The sequence below is a fragment of the Ochotona curzoniae genome, unplaced genomic scaffold, assembly GCF_017591425.1.
Source record: "Ochotona curzoniae isolate NIBS_2020 unplaced genomic scaffold, NIBS_Ocur_1.0 contig_3622, whole genome shotgun sequence".
Classification (NCBI taxonomy): domain Eukaryota; kingdom Metazoa; phylum Chordata; class Mammalia; order Lagomorpha; family Ochotonidae; genus Ochotona; species Ochotona curzoniae.
Genome location: NW_024465926.1, coordinates 19,017,849 through 19,039,301, shown reverse-complemented (window position 1 = coordinate 19,039,301; position 21,453 = coordinate 19,017,849). Strand labels below are relative to the sequence as shown.

The following is a 21,453-nucleotide window of genomic DNA, read 5'->3' as shown; positions in this document are numbered from 1 at the left end:
CATGTATTTCAAAGCGGGAGAAATAGCTTATCAAGTCCAAAAGCTGTGAGAGTGGCAGAATTCCAATCCAGACCTCTGACCTCAGAGCTTCTGTGTTCATAAATGCTATGACACAGAGTCCTCAGGCACATTTTTAACTGCATGTGTTTTTCCTCTACTGCCTGGTGAGGAAAATGTTTGAATTCATCTAGCCTGTGTTAGACTTTACCCAACTAAAGTGGATCACTGAATTAATTTAATGGTTTAACCTGGAAGTGCTTTTTAATGAAGACCATCTGGTGTCCCGAACATCATGGACAATATTTTAATATTTTAATGAATCATAGGCTGATTTTTAAAGGTATTTTAAGCTTTAAAGGTACTCTTTAGACAAGAGTAAAATTACAAAAGAATAATGTTGCCATACTGATAGAAAATAGTGCTAAAAAAAAAAAAAGCAAAAATGCTAGGAAAAGATTTTGTATTTTACTGTCCTGTCTTTTAAGTTTTATCTCTGTTGTCTTTTTTTTCTTTAAGATTTACTTATTTACTTGAATGTAAGTCCTACAGAGAGAGCAAAAGATAGAGAGCGAAAGAACTTCCTTCTGCTGACCTGTTCCCCAGATCATAACAGCAGAGGCTGAGCCAGGTCTAAGCCCAGACCGAGGAGCTTCTTCCAGGTCACCCATATGAGTAGCAAGGTCCCAAGCATTTGGGCCATCTTCCTCTGCTTTTCCTAGGATGTTAGCAGGGAGCTAGGTGGACAGTGGAGCAGCCAGGACTCAAACTGGCTTCCTTATGTGATGCCAGCATGGTAGGTGGCAGCTTCCTCCACCATGTGACAATAACCACGCCTCTTCTCCCCCTTACGATTGTCATCATTGGGGGTCATATGCTGCCACATGTTGGCATAGGAAGCTTATCCTCTGCCTCGTGCACTTATACTCCATATGTGCTGGGTGGGGTCCGTGTCGCGGATGTGGGGGACACGAAGATGTAGAGAGTATTGTTCCATTGCAGGCAGGGCTGCCAGGAATTTCCCACTGCATGGCAGGGCCTGAGGATGTCTCTACAGCCACCTGAATACAGCTCCACCTTCCTTTGCATGGACACGGGACTGACTGCCCTGTGGCAGAATACTGTAATCCACTCAGGCATTGTTTGCTGCTGTGGAGTTGGCTTTTTATTATTAATGTGAACTTGGAGGTTAATGTCAATAATAACGTCTTGCAAAAGGACCTTTTATTATTCATACTGTCTTGACTGTCCCCATTGACCTTATGCTAATCATTTAGGGTTTCAATCTTCCCTTGATCTTTAGGTTCTCTTTTCTTTGTGATACAAGATTGAGTTGTAGAATAAAAATTGTAGTAGGAACTTCTGTTGTTTTTAGGTGAAACAAATGGCAGAATTATTCTTGGATACACCCACTTGACCATGCAAATTCCAGAGCTTGTGACTGCTTCTGTATAAATAAAGGGGACAGCTCTCTCGCATCGTCCATTATGATCCTGGAATTGTAGTGGTCTGTTTCATTCCTCTTTGCACCTCATCCACGCACCTTTCTTGAGTTCTGAACTCAGCTGGAGCTAGACTCCGAAACATATGGGTGCTGGTTTGTGTCCCAGATGCTGTACTTCTGATCCAGCCTTGGCACCCTGCATCTGTGTGGGAGACTGAGAAGCTCCTGACTTTGGATCCGCTCAGCTCTGGCTCTTGTGGCTGTTTGGGGAGTGAACTGACAGAGGAAAGACCTCTGTCTCCCCCGGTCTCTCCTCTCTGTAAAGTCTGCCTTTCAAATACAACTAAACAAACAAACAAGATTGCCTTTGTCTTCTACGATTTCAATTGTGGATTATAATACAGTGCTGTCTGCAACTCCAGGCAGTATTTCTGGCTATTTTTAGGGAAATTTCTTTGTTTCCTTCATAGATCTCTTATTTGCAGTATTTCATACTAAAGTTATCATGTTCTCTTCAAACCAGAATTTCTTCTTGTTTAAAATCCTGCCCTGAAGCATTGAACCTACTTTTCATTGCACAGCTGGCTTTACAAGTATGGTGGAATGTGGCTGGAGTTGTGGTGTAGGGGTTTAGCCTGAAAATTCATCTCATTTTGCAAATTAGTTTTATTGCAGTTTCTTCCTATCATCTATTGTCTCTCAGTTCTTGGGGTAGAATATGCATGGTTTTTCGTTTCCAGTTTTATATTGCTCTCTGTCTCTCATTTTCGCTTCCTCTGCCTTACTGAGAGATTAGGCAGAAAAAAAGCTAGAATCTAAATTGTCCTGCCAAGCTCTCCAGGAAGCAAATCTTTTCACAGTTATGGTAAATAAGACAGAAATAATATTCCTGCAAGAAGCAGCATTCAGAAGTGTGAAGTGCTGAGTTGTTAGCAACATTCTCTTCTTTTGAGCAATAAAGTCTATTGGGTTCAGACTAGCAGGCAGTGGATCTCGAGGCTCTCAATGAACGTGTTGATTTTCTTCTCCACGTTCTTTTCAGCCTGTTTCTGTAGCCTCAAGAGCTGCTGCTTCTTGCAGTAATGCGTGGTGCCTTTCTCCTTCTCAGCGTGGCTGTCATGGCCTGGTCCTTTGAGGCAACCTCATGAGCCTGGCGTCTCAAGTAGGCAAACTACCTCATGGGCTTCAGGCGCACGACTTTGAGGGCTACAGGCACCACCATTTTCTTGTAGTAGGGCTGCAGGATGCCATCAGACATCTTGAGGTGCTCCAGAGTAGCCTGGCCCCACTTGGTCTTGTCTGGGAGCAAGCCACGCACCATCAGAAAAAAGATGCAGCTGTGAGCCCAAAAGTGGTGGGGCCTCCTAGAGGGGTTGATGTTGATCCACTTGAACAGAAAGGCCAGCTACTTCGACTTATTTCTATAGAAATTGTCAGAAATGTTGATGCCCTGTCAGCACATGGCCACCGAGTTGTGGTCCAGCAGCACCTGATTGGCCACGATGGCCGCCAGGCAGCCCAGGAAATGGCCAGGACTTGCCCCTCTGCCATCTTTGGCAGCCTCCTGGGAAAGGACAGCATTATTTTCTCACAGTATTTTAAGTTGATCCATGATATGTAGCTATTGAACATTGAGATTCTTAGTTGAGTGTGTAACTGTCTCTTAAAGTTTGATAATGAAATATTTAGCTATTTACATCTATTTCCCCTTTTAACAATTGGATTTTTAACTGTTGATAATTTTGAGTTCCTTATACATTTTACTTATGCATCTGTCATCAAATTTCTGTTTTGGAGATATTGCACTGTTTAGTTATCTCTTTGCTGTTGTTTCCTTTGCTGAGCAGCATCTTTAGTTTGGTTTTTACTGCTTTGTGGGGCTTTATCCACAAAATCCTTGCATATTCTGAATATCCTAAAGTTTTTCTCCATTTTCTTTTAGTAGTTTCATAGTCTAAGTTCTAATATCTATGTCTTGATCCATTTTGAGTTGATTTTTGTGCATGGTGATATGTTTGGGGATTAATTTCTGGGATATTTCAGTTGTTTTCATTTTATCTTTGAACCACAACCCTCATGGACATATTTAGATGCAAGAGAAGATAGTAAATGTTTCAGTTGATGTAATATCATTTACCTATGCCAATCTTACTGTGGGAAAGAAAATAATGAAACTTGAAGAATATGTAACAATCTCCTAAACAACATATAATCTCCTGTTTTCTTTCTTAGTACTATATTGTGTTTTCTCATGTCAATAACAATTTTATTTCTGAAATATTAATCCTATTCAGCTTTGTCCTCTACCATAATACATTTAAATATCTGCTTTTTTCAAAGTTCTGGCTTTTCCTCTATATTGTATTAGATTTCATTATATTTTATTGCTAGCATAGTGAGAAACACATTTTGATGAAACCGTTTTACCTCAGAAGTTAAGGCAGTAAATGTGGAATTACTATGTTAACACTAATTTTTGAAGGTTTTTGATGTACAAAGATGCTTTAAAAGGTTCATAGAAAGTGGAATTAAAAGAGGTTTAGTGCAAAAGCTTTTTCATGATATGCATTTCTTTTGATTTGCTTCAAGAGTCCCTCATATGCATGAATTTAAATTCAATTTTTTTTGTATCAAAATAAGCTTATTTTTAAGCTTGATTTTTCCATGAAACATAAGCAGTGCCCTGTGAATTACATTTCAAAAACATACTGATTTCATCAAGGACTGACACACCAAATTTACTTACATTTGCCAGGGCCTGGTGTTGCCATAGTGGCAAAACGTCAGTTTGATGTGCAGAGCCTCATTAGCCATCATCAATTTATGTAGGCATCTGTAGCGTTACTGAGAACTGAGTTAAGACAGCTTCCCTTCTGCTCTGGCTCTACCTCCTTTCCCTTCTAGGTGTTGTTTGAGAATGGATAAACACCTTGCACAACAAGACAAAATCCTCTGGAGGGCAATAAAAATAACTTGAGTGCATTTATCTGTATATGTTTGATTTTCATGTATCTTTTGAATTTAAAATTTATGTTAAAAGAAATGCAGTTGGTTTGGCCTTTGGCTTAAATATTGAAAAAGATTTGTGCTTCAAAGTTTTACCTTTAGGTACAAGGACAATTTTGTGTCAGAAAAGTCTTTATATGACTAAGGATGAAATTTTCCTCTTTGTTGGTAAAAGTACCAATTTTTATTCACTAAAACCCTTAAGGTAAAAATTAGCCACACCTCATGGCTGATAAAAGTTTATCCTTATATAATTTACCATCTAGGAGTCATGAATATGTTTTTGAGATTCTCCTGCATTTGCTTCATAGCTCTTCTTTTAGAGAAAATAAAGAGGAATTGCTACCTGCCTGCCTCACCTCCCAGTGGCAGTCTTAGTGTTGTATCCTCAGATGCCATTTTCCATACGAACGTTAACTCCGTAACTCAATCAGCAGTGGGAAATAGAGAGTCGGGAAAAGGGATTTTTTTTTTCACCAAGAAAGTAAGGTTTTCCAACCCCCATCACCCTCCCCGCCACCCCTCCTTGCCCCATGTTGTTGGACCTTCATGTTCATGAATTTCCCTTCTTGAAAAACTATTAATCTCATCCTCCCAGTTTAAGTTTAGCTGCCTATTTTTTATTAAGGCAAAGGTTATGATTTACTTTGTCCTTTCCTCCCACTAACATGTCTTATGTTCTTCGTAATGTTTGTCCCTGCTGGCACTGTTTACTTTTTATATGAATAGTCCAAGCTTTAGCATAACTGAAATTTTTGTCTGTTTTATTCCATACTGCATATCTAGCTTATAGAATAGACTCTTAAAATAAGTAGATGCTGAGCAAATGAATGGGATTTGTTAAATAAACTAAGAGATGATTAAAGTCTGTAAAAGGAGTAATTTGGGATGGAGGTTACAAAAGTTTTATTGCCATTTGTGTACTATTTTTACAAATGACAAACCTTGTTTACACATCTTACTCTTTTAGAAATAGAAAATCAGTAGGAATATAAAAGTATAAAGATTGCATGTGAATTTCATGGAATTTTTCTGTTAGACTTAGTTTGCGTGCTACTTCATGCTCTGGAAGGGTCAAAGTCTTGGAACCTGGAAGTTTTGGGTTCTTACTTTCTACGGGGATAAACTTGGCCCAGTGAGATGCAGAATCCAGGAGAGATCTGGAAGAGAAGTTTTCTCTTCTCCCAAGAGGCTGTTCTCTAGTACGATGATTCCACACATAGTGCAGGTTGCTTCGATGTGGTAGGTTCATCAGTGACCCACTTTCTTTTTGTCTTGGCTGCCTTTCAGAATAACTGTCTCAAACGCGTGAAGCCATGGGGTTAAATCCTAGGGTCTGTTCTACTCAGCATTGTTACTTGAGGGTTTCTTTTCTCTGTGTCTTTTCAATATAATGTAAATAATTCTTTTCAACTATGCTACAGTATGTTTTCTGAAGTTAAACATTTGAAAGGGAGAGAGGAAGTGGAAGGGGAAAAGGGGAGGTGAAAGTGGGGAAAGAGGAAGAAAGAGAGAGAAAATGATTGATGTTGTGTGCTGACTCACTACCTGGTGCCATCATCAGCGAGGACTGGGCTGGTGCTGGGCCAGGGCCAAAGCCTGCTGCAAAGAACACAGTCCAGATCTCCCATGGCGGGGCACCCCTGGAACCCTTGCTGTTGACTCACAGGGTATGCAGAGTCTACTACAATTCAAGCACTAACGGTTATATATTATGATTCAAGATTAGTGGAAAACTATAGGATTTTCAAGGTACTGATCTTTAAGTTAATACTTTGTTTTAGGAAAAAGGATGCTTTTGCAGCAATTTGTCTTTCTATATTGTGCAAGGAGGGAAAAGAACAACTCCATTATTTTAGTGTCTTTTGTGGAAGGAAATGAAAATGACTTAAATTAAAACCAGGATTCTATATTCAAGGTGTTATGAAATCTACGGAATTGGTTGCCATCACTTGGGTTTGGCTGAGAACCAATGGCAAACCATCTGTGGAAACACTGTCTAGTGTAAAGCAGGGAAGCTTCAGGTGTTCTTCAACAGAAAATTGTTGGCATGGAGAAACTGGAGTTGATCATGTGGAAGAGAGAGGCATTCTCTGTGAAGGATATGGGAAGTTCAGCTGGTCTCCTCTCTGGTGTTCCATGTTAAAATCAGGAACATTGCAGAGTGAAGTTTTAGCAGCTTGAGTTAAGATATGTGCATGCCCCATATCACAGAACCTGGGTTCAAGTCCTGTTTCAAGCTCCGAACTCTTACTTCCTTTTAAGGAAGACCCAGTGAGCAAGTGGCAATAACTCCAGTAGGTAGCTTCCTGGTCCTGGTGTGGGAGACCTCGATTGTTCTCACAGTTCCCAGCTGCATGCTTGCCCATTTAGGGTATGTGAGTTTTACACCAGCATGTTAAAGTTTTTTCTGTGCCACTGCCTTTCAAGTAGTTATTAAATTGGGAAGATGAGAACATAAATAATCTTTTCTAGGCACTCTGAGTTAATTATGAGGAGGTTTTGTTTATTCTTGTTAGAATGGCAAATTTACAGAGAGAAGGACAGAGGAAAAGTCCTTTCAGCCCCTGGGTCACTCCCTAAGTGACTGCAGTGGCCATAGTGACCAGAGCTGAGCTGATCTGAAGCCATGAGCCAGGGGCTTCCTCAGGGTCTCCCCCATGGGTGCAGAATCCCAAGGCTTTGGGCTGTACTCTACTGCTTTCCCAAGCCATAGGCAGAGAGCTGGATAGGAAGTGGAATAGCTTGGACACAAGCTGTGCCTGTAAGGCAAGGATTTAGCCACTAAGTCATCACACTGGACCCTGGAAAAAAATTTTTTTCAGATTATTTGGATTTTTTAAACAGTATTTTGCAACACGTTTTGTAATTTCTTTTAGCAATGTAATTATAAATATACTAATTCCTTTGATGCAATTACAACTGGGATTTTTTTCTGATTTTATTTTCAGACATCTTATTACAAATAAATAATAACAGATTTAAGTACAGAGAGTTCCAAAATTATGACAATTCAGCTTAGGACTTTTTTTCACTTTACATTTCTGGGAAAGCAATATATAGTCAAGAAAAATCTGAACTTTTTCTAAACTAGCAGTTTGTGGCAGTACTCTGATGCTACTGGGCAGCAGGTGGAAGGCATGCTGTCCCTCCAGTACACGGCTGATGATACTCTGCAGAGTACTATAGGGTCAGTGTTTTCTGGATGCAAGTATTTAATATGTTACATGCCAATTTTAATATTCTATTAGTAACATTTCTGCTACATGATTTTGTCCAACTATAGGTGAGTGTAAATGCCATTACTAATTTGGAACTTTTGCTGTAGTGATTTTGAGTTGGAGTTCTGTTGGCATTGCTTGTTTGCACATTCAAGCTCTCACTTTATTCAGGAAACTACAGAGAGCATTTTCCATGAGGGAGGAACTTGGGCCAATAGGAATAAGCTGTCTTTCTGTCTGCATGTCCTCTTGTGAGACCGAGGAGAGAATTGTTAAAGTTGTTGCTAACTCTGGATGAATTTCCACCAATTCTTTTTTTAAAAAATTTTCATGATACAGTTCCATAGGCACAGGGCTATCCCCTTCCATCCTCCCTTCCCCACCCCTTCACTGTTTCCCTCAAATTTTTTTTCTATTTTTAATTATTTTATGATACAGTTCCATAGGTGCTGGGATTTCCTGTCCCTCTCCCAAGTCCTCTGTTTGCCTACTGATTTCTCCTCTAGTATTACAAACGGTAGTCCTTTATGAACAGTCATAAGTCCACATTTCAGTATTAAAGTGTTTTCCAACACTGTAGGCATGGCCAGTGTCAATGAGTCCAGTGTCCTTATGTCAGGATTTGTTCAGTGGTTTCACTGGGAATCCATCTTTGATCTAGATGTAGAGATGCATACTGCGCTGTCTCCACATCTGGAGATTTCAGTCTCTGCTACACTTCTATTATACATCCCCTTAAATGCAGAGCCAGAAAGCACAATTCACAAGAGGGAGAAAAACAGAAAATTTGTATCAACATAAAGTTGAACAACACACTACAGAATGACCAATGCATCACTGAAGGGATGAAATGAAAATCAAAATCCTTCTTGTAGAAAATGATGTTACTGCATGACTCCTGTGATACAAAAAAAAAATAATAAAATTAAAAAAAATTCTTTTTTGAAAAAAAAGAAATGACAATAAAAACAAGATTTTCAATGCCCCTAAGATGTAACAAAAACAGTGTTAAAAGGGACTTTTACAGAACCCAGTGTGGCAGCCTAGAGGCTAAAGTCCTTGCCTTGCACTCACTGGGAGCCCATATGGGCACCTGTTCTAATTCCCAAAACCCTACTTCCCAACCAGCTCCCTGCTTGTGGCCTGGGAAAGAAGTCCAGGATGGCCCAAAGCCTTGGGACCCTGCACCTACGTTGGAGACCAGGAAACATTTCCTGACTCCTGGCTTTGGATTGGCTCAGCTCTGGCCATTGCAGCCACTTAGGGAATGAATCATTGGATGGAACATCTTCCTCACTGTCTCTCCTCCTCTCTGTATATCTGCCTTTCCAATAAAAGTAAATACATCTTAATTTAATTTTTTTTAAAAAAACTTACAACATCAGGTGCTTACAATCAATCAAAATGTCTCTTATGAATAATCTTAATGATCACAAGAACATATTGAAAAAGACACAAATGAGTAGGAAGTGCAAAAAGGTAAAATTTGCAGCAGACATAATTTCACTTGAAACCAAAAAAACTACAAGTTAAAACGAGAAAGAACCATTCCTTAACAAGATTCCTTAACAAGCCATTCCTTAACAATCCCTCAGCCATATTAACAAGGAACATCACATGAGAACAACCACTTAGAATTAGAGATGAAGGAGAAATGGTTTCAACTACATGCTCTTTATGTTGTTTTCCCACATATTATTACTATATTATAGTCCTTCAGCAACTGTCACAAGTCCATCATTGTGCTTTTTAAGTGAACTGTGACACTGTCAGTATGGACCATTGGAAAAAATCCAGCAAGTCATTTTTAAGATCTATTTAACAGTTGCATTGGGAGTCTTCCCTTTATTTGGGAGTAGAGATTTTTTTTTTTTTTTTTTACTTTCAGACAGGTGCTTAAAGAAGGGGCCATGAATCATGGTCTGGGATGATATTTTATATATATATATATATATATAAACATATATATAAATATATAAATATATATATATGGCAGACAGCCACATTTTTTTTATGTCTTTTGATCATTCATTCGCAACTACTTATATTCATGGTCAATCTTATCTGTTATTTGGGGGTTAAATGTGAGAAAAATATAAACCTTTCAGTCCCTTCTACTCTGGTTTACATAGAACTTCAAGTCAGACTTTAAAAAGATTTGTCCTGTTGTTCCAACCTAAATTACTAGTATTTTTCATAGAACTTTGAGGATAGTCAGCCACTAATGAAGTTTTCTTCTGTCTTACTTCATCCTTGCATAGCCATATATCTCCTTAGAAGAACTAGAGGGGAGACAGTTGGGAGAGAAGGAAGGAGGAAAGGAGGAAGTTAGAAAGGGAGAGAAGGGGAAAAAAGAGAGAGAGAGAGCCAGAGAGAGAGAGAGAATGAACACTGACCAAATGCCAGCTCACTTTCATTTCTATTATTTCTCAAAGAGTAAACTAGATAACATTTTAACTCCCAATAAGGAAACTAACTTATGCAGATTCAAAACAGAATGGAAATGACCTAGAGCTAACAAATGAGAATAAGTTTTTAAAGGCAATTTTGAAATTCAGTTTTACAAGTCCTTATCTCTTCTTTTTCATTTTTATTAGATTTTGAGTTTTTTTTAAGAAACTATTAGAAAAAAATTTCTTCCCTTGTCTGTTTGATTTTTCTAGGAGCCAACTCTGTTTATATTTTAAACTGTTTTAATATACCCCGCAGGTCCTGGGGACTCTGTTAATTATTTCTGATCTTTAGCTTTTTTCTTATTTCATTTTGGCCTGATTATTTTGCTATGCTGTCAAGATCATTGCTATTTTTATTCTGTAAAGTCTAAAAAATGTATTTTTCCATCCAGTGATTTCTTAATTTCAGACATATTTTAAGCTACAGGAATCATTTTAAAATGTGATCAATTTATTCCTTACTATCTCAATGGTTTTTAAAACTGTATATTTTTGCTTTAAGAACATTTGTTTGTTTGTGATAAATAGATAACAAGAGAATCTTCCATCCACTGGGCCAATCCCCACATCGCCTCAGCATTGTGACTGGTCCAAGAACTTCAACTGGGACTTCCTTGTTGGTAACTTGGGCCATCCACTGCTGCTTTTCCATATGTATTAACAGGGAGCTTGATAGAGTTACTACAGGCATAATGTAGCCTGGCACTCCAGTATGGGATGCTATTGGCATTGTAGCCAGCAAGTTGGCTCGTGTGCCACAGCACATGTCTCTACCTTCATGTTTTTAATTAAATATCTGCTCAGTGTTACAGCAGTTGCTTTAATATCTGTATCTGTCATCATTTTTGTGCCATTTTGTGTTGAGTGAATTTTTCCACGTTTTTTTTCTGCTTCTTGGCCTGTATGAGGTGTTTCCTAAGGATTTATTTTATTTAATAGAAAGGCAGAGTTAGAGAGAGCGAGAGAGAGAGAGTGAGAGAGAGAGCTAGATATACAAGAGGGAGGGAACTAGAGGGCTTCTGTCTTGCTGATTCATTATCCAAATGTCCCCTGGGGCAGACTGAAGCCATGAAGCAGGAGTTTCTTCTCAATCTCCCATATGGGTACAAGGGCTAAAATACAGACTGTCCTCTGCTGCTTTCACCAACAGATTAGCAGGGAACTGGAATATAAGAGGAGAGCCAAGATGCCACTGTCTACCAATATGGGATACTGGTACTGCAAGTGGCAACAACCCACCACACTACAATACTGACCTCCTGATGAAGTATTTTGATTGGATTTGGACCTTATGAATCTTACGTGTCTGTTTGGGCTGTACATTTTCAATCTAACTGCTCTGCATATATGTATGGCATTGATCATTGTTGAAGTGTTTTGTAATACATACCTGAAAGGAACTTCAGTCCAGAGGCGCTAAATCATATTTGTAGGTTTTATTTTCTTTGGACTATGCACCAGTGGTTTGGTTGTTCACAATTAGACTCTGACCAATTAGATTTTGAACACTTTCTTGCCTTTCATTGACTTTTGGAATGTTTTGTTTCATAAATTACATACTTTGTTTTTTTTTACCAAGTCCCATAGAGTTTTACTTTATGCATTAACTGCCAAATTTGTTCACTAATGACTTAAACTGACAGTTCTTCATTTCCAGAACTCTGTTGTGCAGAAGCCTTCCATGCCTGAACTCTGGTCTTCATTTGTGGAACAACCTGAGACTGTTCAACTCCATTTGTGTTCCCTTTCTCATGACTACAGTCTAAATATAACACCCAGAAAAGAGATTAGGGGAAATTGTGGCATTTAATTCATGGCCTATGCTACCTATGGCCCAAAATATAAAGACATTTGTTTCAAACATTACACACAAGTTTCTGTTTGTTTACAGTGGAAATTTAGGTTTAGTCCTCGTTACTTATTCATATTTAGAACTAGTGGACAACATTCCCATGTTCTTGATTTTGATGGCTACCACTCCCTAGTAAAAAAAAAAAAAAGTATTATGCTTATAACAGATCAGTTGTTCCGAGGGATTCTTTTTTATGTAATATTTTGGGTTTGGGTCTAATTATATCAGTCAGGCTCCCAGCTAGAAACAGCTGGCATGTTTAAAGTATTATAATTCAAGGGATGTTTCACAAAGGGATAATTCCCGGAGGTGCCGGTAGATTCTAAGGAAATCACAGGAGAGTGTGCAGTGCAGTCAGAGAAGCTGCCATCTTTCCCCTCCTCTACGTGGGCCATGAGTCTCTCTGATGGCAGAACTGAGGAAAGAAACTAAGAAATTTGGCCTCGGCTTTATAATGCCTCATCAGAAAAATATAGTAACTTTGCTCACATTTCATTGATCAAGGCTTCTTATGTGAACTCCCCTGACAATGAAGGGACCGTAAATAATTTCAAACTCCTCTGGTCCTATTTTACTCATTTGCTATTTATATTGGTTTGTCAGGTATATGAATAGCAATGTAAATTATTTCCAGGAATTCGTATGTATGGAAAAAGTAGTGCCTTTTTCAAATATACCTGTCAACTTTTTGAACTTTGTTAATCTTAAAAGTTAGGTGCTTTCTGCTGTCAAATTTTCATAATCTCTATTTTTGATCCGTATAATTTTTTAAATTTTTGAGTGGTGTCTTAGATGAGCATATCAGAAAGGATTCTGGATAAAATTAATAATTAAACATTTTAAATGAAAGGATTTCATAAAATAGCTTCTTTTTTTACATGATCAAAGTGACAACTTGTTGACAGATGATTGTTATATGCCCTCCAATCTGGTAAAATGAATTTTTAAAGGAAAAGAGCATATTACATTATTTCATGTTAAATTGTATGTATTCAGTATTTGATACTGTAGAAAAATACACCATGAATTTATTCTCCCTTTTTTTTAAGAAGTAAAGGTAATAACAAATGTATCAATCATGATAGGTGAGATTATGCTGCTGTAACAACCAACCCTATACATCTCAGCCAATGAATTAGACAGGGTTTATTTTTAGTTCAAAATATGTAAGCCACAGGAGGTACCTTAGTAATTTGCTGTCTACCACCCTGAGTTAGACACTCCATATAAAGTGATTCAATGTCTGGCTACCTTCTCATGATCCTGAAGACAGCAACATTAAATACTGGAACGCAGCAACACACCAACTTTGAATGTTTCTCCTAAGAATTCATGCACATTTTTCTGTTATAAAATCATTAAGCCCCAGATGCTGTGTATTCAGTTTTACCATATTACACAGAATAGTTTCATTCGCTTCAATATTATTCTCTGCTTTTAGTATTATCCTTCTATCCCTGAACCCAGGTCTGTACTCTCTCTGTTAACCATCTCTATACTTTTGTTTCCGCTGGAATGTCATTGAAATACGATCATATATTATGTAACAGTTTAACTTCTTAATGTGCATTTGTGATATAACCATCTTTCTACGTGGTTTCATTCATCCTGTTGCTTTATCATTGACAGATATTCTATTGTGCATACACACAACATATTGCTAAACTATTCACATATTAAAGGGCATCTTGGCTGCTCTCAATTTTTTAAATTATCAGTATTAATAATCTATAAATATTTACATGTTGTTTAGTGCTGGCATAAACTTTGAAGCCAGTTGAGTAAATGCATAGGGGCATGATGCTTACCTTTTATGATCTAAATAGACTTACAAGAAAATATCAAACTGTGTTGCTTGACCTCTGCTAGTTCTGTAAAATCCTGTTGCATTGCATTTTCACTAGCATTTGATATTGTCATTTGAATTGAGTGTTTGTCATTCTAATAGGCATGCTATAGATCTCACTGTCATTACAATTTTCTTTTTCTGACAACAACATATGTTTGGAGTCTGTTCATATACCATTGCCATCTGTACTTTATTTAGTATGTGCTGGTATCTTTTGCATATTGCTTAACTGGTAGGTTTTCTTACGGTTGAGTTTTGTATTTTGTAGGTGTAAGATCTTTATCAGTCATGCATTTTATGAGATTTCTCTCTCATTCTCTGCCTTGTCTTCTTCTTCTCCTAATCTTTTATAGACAGAAGTTTCACTTTTAGTGAAGATCAACTTATTTTTTTCTTGTATTTGTTGTGCTCTTGGTATTATATCTTTAAGTGCAATAATAAGCCTAAGATTACATACTTTCTTCTAGAAATTTTATAGTTTTCAATGTACCATTTTATTGATAATTTTTAACTTATTTTTGTGCAGAACATGAGGGCTTCATATTCATTTTCTGCATTTTTCAAATGTAATTATTCTAGACTCATTTATATTTATTTATTTACTTATTGAGAGGCCAACCAACAGAGAATGGTGGTGAGACAGAAAAAGAAAGAAATCTTTTTACTGGGACACTCCTCAAATGCCTGCAACAGTCACATGTCTCCCACATGAATGGCAGGAGCCTACGCCCTTGTGGCCTCTGCAGGTGTCGTCCCAGGTGCATTAATAGGAAGGTAGATTGGAAATTAAGTAGCTGCAAGTTGAACCAGAACTCCAATGTGCCTTTTTCAGAAGTGGCATTTAAATTCACTGTGCTACAACGCTGGCCATACCAGCACCATTTCTTTTATTATTATTATTATTATTATTATTATTATTATTATTGTTAATTATGCTGCATTATGTGACACAGTTTCATAGGCTCTGGGACTCCTCCAATCCCTCCCCATATCAGCACCATTTCTTGAGGTTTGTGTTTCCTTTGTTGCATTTTCTTTGTGCCCTTGAGAAAAACAGATGACATGTTTATATGTAATAATTTATAGACTTTCTAGTCTACTTCATTAATCTATGCTTCCGTTGTTTTGCCAAAACCATTCTGTCTTGAGTACTGCAGCTTCATATTAGTTTTGAAGACAAGTAACATAAATCTCCATTTTTATTATTCCTTAGCATTGTGTTATCTCGTTTGCTTTTTGCTTCTCTATATAAACTTTATGATCAGTTTGTCAATTTCCTTCAATTGGATGCTGAAATTTTAAACAAGATTGCTTTGAATCTTTAGATTAGAGACTGACAATTCAACAATATTGAATCTTCTATTCTGTGTAAGTTTGATTTATTATTCATTATTTTTGTAACTATTTTATAATTTTCCACATATAATTCTTATAAATGTTCTATTAGAATTCTCAAAATTTCATTTTTTGGAGCTACTTTAATATTTTAACAATATCTGAATATAAAATTTGATACCATCACTGCTGATGTACAGGAAATCAAAGGGGGTTTGTATATTGATTCTATTTTTGTGACCTTTTTACACTGAGTTATTCAACTTTATTGTATCATGTAATATGCAAAACAAATACTTGTCTTCCTTTCCTATGTAAAGCTTTTCTGTTTTCTTTTCTTCGTACTTGATAACATTTTTGTGGAAAATGAGTTGTATTTGTCGGGCCTGGTATGGTTGCCTAGCAGCAAAAGTCCTCATCTTGCATAGGCCAGGATCTCATATGGGTGCCAGTTTGTGTCCCCGCAGCCCCACTTCCCATTGAGCTCCCCGCTGATGGCTTGGGAAAGCAGTCAAGGATGGCCCAAAGCCTTGGAACCCTTGGCACAGTTCCATTGCAGCCACTTGGGGCAGTCAATCTGCAGACAAAAGATCTTGTCTGTCTGTCCTCCTCTCTATAGCTGACTTTTGAAAAAAAAAAAAAATAAATCTTAAAATAAACAAAGAATTGGGCAATAGGGGCTGAATCAAACTTTTTATGTGAACATTTGTTATTTATGTGTCTATAAGATGGGCAGAGTTCAATGTTTCTGATACTTTTAGTTGCCAGAATCTTTATGTTCCTCTAAGATTTTTGTCTTTGCCTGTTCTAATTCTGGACCTCCAAAACCAATTCTGAGAGAAAAGTCTGTGCCTCCTAGCTTTTTCCATTGTAATGCACTCCTCTTATTCTAGAACCATGAAGGCATAGTAGCCAAGTTGTAGGAAGGGAAATACTCCAGCTCAGTATCAGTGTTTCATTGAGACTATGAACTTCATATGTTCAAGAATAGACCTTTCCCACCCAATCTGTAATCCCTTCCTCGACTACAGCTTTCCCAACCTATTTCCTTGTAGTTGGCTACGGTCCTTTCATTGTTGTTGGGACAGAAGGCCAGAAGGCAAGGCAAGGAAGAAGAAAATAGAGGAATGGCTTTTTGCCAGTTGAGGTCAGGCTCTGGAAATATTTCATCCCAAGACTTTGGATGTATATGTCCCAGGATGACTCCCCCCTCATCTTGTGAGAGTCCTGACTGAGGTTATTATCCAGAGAGCTTCACAGTGAGAAGCTGCTTGGCTCCTTGACATTAAGTCCATAGCTGTGTCCCCGACCACTAAGCATGGTGACTTTCAGGGATTTCTCATTTTCAACCTTTCACCATTCCCAACCTGTAGGAGTTTATCCAAATATCATGTGAATGTGCCTAGCAGTGTATGATGTAAGTAGCTTCTGCTCCAAGGGAATAACATTCAGTTTTCTCTTTATGGCTTTGCCTGTCTCTCAAGATTTTGTGGTAGCAAAAGCAGGTCTCAGGTAGGTTCAAGAAAGTTGACGCATTAATGTGTGTCTTCTGCTTCCTTCTGGATGTATCAATTTTTGAGTTCTAACAGTCTTTACATAAAGGAGCTGTAAAGACTATATCCATTTTTGGGTATTTGAACAAGGTATAGGAATTTAAGCAAGAGCTATTTTTGATTGAAGTGTTTCTAGATGCTTTTGCACTGTGTGCATTTGTAGGTGGCATAAATGTTTGGATTACACGTTAGGGCCTGATTTCCAATGATTCATAAACATAATATAAAGCCACATATTTTTTAAAGATTTATTTATTTCTATTAGAAAGTCAGATATACAGAGAGGAGGAGAGATAGAGAAAGGTCTTCCATCCATTGATTCATTCCCCAAGCAGTTGCAACGGCTGGAGCTAAGCCAATCCAAAGCCAGGAACCTGGAGCTTCCTCTGGGTCTCCCTCATGGTGCAGGGTCCCAAGGCCTTGAGTTGTTCTCGACTGCTTTCCCAGGCTACAAGCAGGGAGCTAGATGGGAAGCAGGGTTGCTGGGGTTAGGACTGGCAACCATATGGGATCCCAGTGAGTGCAAGGCAAGGACTTTAGCCACTAGGCTACTGTGCCGGGCCCTAAAGGCATATATTTTTAATGACAGATTCAAATATACCATTAAGTCAGAAAAAAATAAGTAAAGGTTCTACAGTGTAGATTTCCAACTATTCCTCTACATTTTTTCTAAACCAATATAAGATACAAATAACTATTTACTAGAATTTTTCCGGTGAAATTTTTCTTTATAGAATGATTTTTCATATCAAATGAACACCTCAATTTACATGCTTTGTTCTAACATAACTTTTCTTAATTCCTTAGTGAATTTTGAAAGATAGTACATCTTTCAAGAATATAAATGTGTGTTATTAAGTCTTGGAAAGTGCTATAAACCATTGTCTCATTTTTTCCTGTGTAAACACATCACAAAGTAAACTAGCTTGTATAAAATACAAGATTCTTGAAAACTCAATTTTGCTAAACTGGTTGTTTCTTTTGTCCTCATTATATCACGGTGAAACTTAGTATTAGGGACCTCATAAAAGCCTGCTAATGTTTGTGATTTAAACAGAAATATAAATTTCCAGCAAAATTATATTTCAACATATTTGATCTTATGTGGGAAGTTTTGTGAAAATATGTATAACATAATATACACGCACATATAATTTTTGTTATGGGCAGCCTTGGCCCATTTATATTTATATGTGCTTTGAAAACTGGTTCAGGGCATTCAATATTGATGTAGTAAGTGTATCCTTAAATATGATAAAGTTTTCATCAATTGTTCTGATTATGTACAAATGTCATACTAAATGCTATAATTCTACAGAAATAAAATTCCCTTCCATTAGGAAATAATTGATAGGCATATTTCACTTCAAGTTATTCAGAACTGTCTGCACGAAATAATCATTGTCTAAACCATCTCAAAAATATTGATTAACTGCATCGTTGATTACATAAAACGCATCTCTAAGATTAAATGCAGGTTCTGCTATTTCTTTAGTCTCTATCAGTCAATTGTTCACTGTTTTGATTTGTTGCTATTTGGTTTACTTGTTTAATAAAAAAAAAAAATCTATGTTGTCAACCAGAATATGTAGTTCCAGGATTTTACAGTCTGTATGTTGACACAGAAATTGCTAGCAATTTTTACCCAGAAAGGTTGCCTTACAAAACTTGTTAAAGACTCATTGAACTCAGCTTACATTTATCTCAATTGATCGATTGCACTTACACCAGCAATTTTCATATTTGTTACAATAAACACAGAAAAGAAAAATAGCTAAGAGTATAAATTAGTTCATATTTGCTCTAACTGCTAACATGAAAGGGAGTACATTAAAGCTAATCTTCCTTCTATTACCTTGTCATTGCTGCATTTTTACTGATACATGGAGAGAAATGAAAAACAGGGTGAGCTTGGGGAGTGTAATGATGTTACAGTGGATGAGTGATCAGCTTGTCTGGCTAGTTTGAGTCTCCTGTCGTTTGCGCTGTGTCAGTCCAGGACTGAGACATAGATTTCGTCTCTTTCCAAGGAATGACAAACACAGGTTTTGGGGACCTGGTGAAGAACTGAGCATTTAAAGCTTAGCATTTTAAAATATGTTAATTTTATACAGGCCAGCATGTCATCATGCTAACTGCATAAAATGCATTAGCTACTTTAGTGATTATATAATGATCTTAAAGAGGTAAAAATGAAAACTTGGTTACCATGGTTTAACTATTCTTAGTTCTACTACAATTACATGGAGCCAGAGAAGGCAAATGGCTCAAGGTGTTGGGTTTAAGAGGCTCTTGAAAGACGCTCATGGAAATGAACGTCATGAAAAATCTATGCATGGATGGATTTCAAAAATTCTTTACACCTAAATAAATGTATCTTTTGATTCTATTTTTCACAAACTGATGGAAGCCCCTTCCTATGTGCCGCTTTGCCCACATAAATCACCTTTTAACAAGGATAGGCAAGTTGTAACTTACAGGACCTTTTTTTTCCATGGCAACTTCTGCAAGATTCAACATAAACCAAATTCTACCAAACAGTATTTGCAACATTATTCCCAGGCCCCTTTCCTCCGAATGAGCTCCATCTCTTAGGAGCAGAGAGAGCGAGTGCTACATCTGAGTCTCTCGTATAAATTTCTGTAAACTTTACTCTGTCTCTATGATGATGCACAGATGGTCCTTTATTTTTTTTTATACTTTTGATTTATATGAAGAGAACAGATTTCATATGTGAAGCAGATACAGTTCTAGGAAGACAACCATTCAACGTTCCTTTTTACTTCAATCCCTCCTTCCTTCCTTCTTTTTTTTTCCTTTAATTTTTCAGTAGCATAGTTTCAGTTTATTTTTAATCACAGGCTTAATGCAGCACTAGCCATATTGTTCATAAGTACAAAGTAGAAAGACCACCATCCCACAGGAATACAGACATGGGATAAAAACAATAATCACGTCATAAGATGGCAGTTTCATTTGTGGTACTTTTTGTATTCTATGCAAATAGGCCTTTGAGGGTCGGGGAAATATGGTGGGTAGCAGGAGGGGGGAGGGGGAGGAAATTCACTATGCTCCTAAAACTTTATTGTAAAATATATGAAATTTGTTCATTTTATATGTGTAAAATGAGTTTAAAAACAAATCATGCCATGTTTAAAAATTAATTCATTTAAATCAGCAGTTTCTTCACTACTAAAGTGTCATGGTGACAACTCTTTTGTAACAGAGCCCACAAGGATTAAATTGCAAGGGTAGAAAGGTGTTTGCAAATTGCAGGCATGAACGTAGCCTGTCTGAGCATGGCAGACTCTGTCTGGGATTCCGGCGATGATAACACCCAGCACAGACATTATTCTTGAGAGGATATGTTGTCAACAGTCTGGACAGAGCCTAATACTTAGTATTCAGTTACAGTTTGACACGTGAGGCTTAACATCACTTCTTCAGAAGAACTTCTGCTAATATCTCTGCACTTACTTTTCAGTAAAAGCTCATACATATTCCTTCATTTCTTTGTTAGTTGTCGGAAAGACATCTGTATTGGTTGTACAAGGCCCTAGTTGAAGCAGTTTGGATTCAACAGAAAGATTTTTTCCCCCTCTGTCTCTCCTCCTCTCTGTATATCTGACTTTCCAATGAAAATTAAAAAGTAAATCTTTTTTAAAAAAAAGTATGTTAATTTATGTTTGGGGAATTTGAAGGTAATTCAAAGCCAATGGCAGTGTATCCTAGAACATGATCAGTATCATTGATTATGTAATCAGCTTATAAGAAAATGTATTCAAGATTTCCTGATATTTATGCAGCTTGAAAATTTTACCAAAAGCCATCGTCAAATTAAATTGAGAAGAATTGTATATTTTTTATTGGAACATGCAATGAAGATAGTCTTTCACTTAATTTAAATGATTATCAAATATTTTATCTAGGTTAAAAACTCAGAATTATGTTAAGACTGCACATCTTTATGCCTGTTCATGTGATGGCACCAAGCCAACATATCTTTAATGAACAATAAAATATTTTTAAAGAAGGATAAGCTTAGGTGTTTATGGTTTTAAATAATAACACACTGAATATTTTTCAAGATGAAACAAAATTAGAAAAAAGCAATGATAAATGTTTGAGGGAGATATTTTTTAACTGGTTGGGTGCTTCCTAGATGCATCAAACTGCTGTGGTAAGCCATAGATATATCCAAATTTCATTTGTCAGTTTAAACTTATTTTAAATTATAGAAAATAATAAGGTATCATATTCTGTAAGATTCCGTCAGTTATGTGGAACTTTTGATAAAGAGCATTGTGTACTAGAAAAAGAAAAAAACACAGAAAATCTCCCCATTAAACTGACACCTTGACTACCTTCAAATCCTTCAATGTTGGGTTGGTGAAAGGATTCTTGGCTCTGTGTCTTATACTTGGAGCATCTTCGACAATTTTGCTAACTATATTCATCGCGTTTGTAGTTTATACATAATGTACATAATACACATGAAAATTGAGAAAAAGAGATTATATCCTTAGGACTTAGCATTGGCCAGTTGTATCTGTAAAAATACAAGGAAACTTTCAGTGATGTATGTTCATGTCCCCACCTTGCCTTAGCACCAATAATGTGGCTAACCCTCAGGTTTCCCAAAGGGTCCTTTATCCTTGAAGGTCTGGAGTTGCAGAATCATAACTTCTTGTTACAAAGCTACAAAATCTGAGGGAGAGAGGAATTTCCTTGTTGACAGGAAGT

The 21,453-nt window shown here is 37.1% G+C and overlaps 1 pseudogene; it reads right to left on the bottom strand.

The window, feature by feature from the left end:
• Positions 1-2,412: 2,412 nt before the first annotated feature.
• Positions 2,413-21,167, bottom strand: LOC121157801 (annotated as a pseudogene).
• Between the last annotated feature and the right edge of the window lie 286 nt (positions 21,168-21,453).